Raw genomic sequence first — 1,106 nt, 5'->3', positions numbered from 1 at the left:
TAAACCTTATTTTCAATAAGCAATCCTGAAAAATATTTGGGGGTGCTTAACTTTTTTCCAGGTGTATATATACATATGGTACTTCGTGAATGTGTATAAAATATAAAATAAAATTATCTACCTCTTTGTATGCTTATCAAAACGTTTGTTACCGCTTCCTGTTGTTTTGTTGTACGTGTGTGTAATTCCCAAGTTAAACACTTTCATTTAGATCTTCAATGGCCAAGTTTATTTGGATTTTAATCATTTCTTACTTGTTAACAAAGGAAAACACCCTTTTCTCGAATATTAAATTTTATTCTGCTTGTTTTTTTATGTCCCTGGCTCTAGTAATGCTTGAAAAATGTTTTTGCGAGCGAGTAGTAAAATAGCAATTTGAAAATGTAGTTACCCGATACGAAATTAAATACCATCATATCACAACAAAAATATCAGAAGTTTTGGTTAACCCTAGCGTAAATACGTCATCCACTTTTGTCCTGAAAACGATAATTCTCGTTCCTGAACTTTATATGTTTTTTTAAATTACGACTTCCTTGACACACACACACACACACACACACATATATATGTATATATATAGCAGGAAAAATGATAATTTATAATGTTTTCTCTAGTTATAACTACTTCAATCTTCATTAAAAACTAAACATAGGAACATGATAGCTCAGACTAGTTATACGGAATGCTGATTCTGGAACTGTAAATACTATGTTCTATACATCAGGTGACAAAGCGCAAACAACTCGTATACAACAAACTTCACAAAAAGAAAACATAATTATCCCGCAATTATAAAAATATTCAACCTAGGAAACTGGTTCTGATAATCAAATCAGTATAGCTGTCAAAAAACATAAATATCCCACAATTAAAAATATATTCAACCTATGAAACTGGTTCTGATAAACAAATAAGTATAAACGCTTTACTGTTCACAAGCGAGTTTATAAGCTATTTTTCGCAACAGTGATAATACTTTTTCATAACTTAACAACAGATTTGATATATAAGCAGTTTGTTTTTGAATTTCGCGCAAAGCTACACGAGGGCTATCTGCGCTAGCCGTCCCTAATTTAGCAGTATAGGACTAGAGGGAAGACAGC

Source organism: Limulus polyphemus, unplaced genomic scaffold, assembly GCF_000517525.1.
Source record: "Limulus polyphemus unplaced genomic scaffold, Limulus_polyphemus-2.1.2 Scaffold1489, whole genome shotgun sequence".
Classification (NCBI taxonomy): domain Eukaryota; kingdom Metazoa; phylum Arthropoda; class Merostomata; order Xiphosura; family Limulidae; genus Limulus; species Limulus polyphemus.
Note: the sequence above shows the minus strand (reverse complement) of the source record.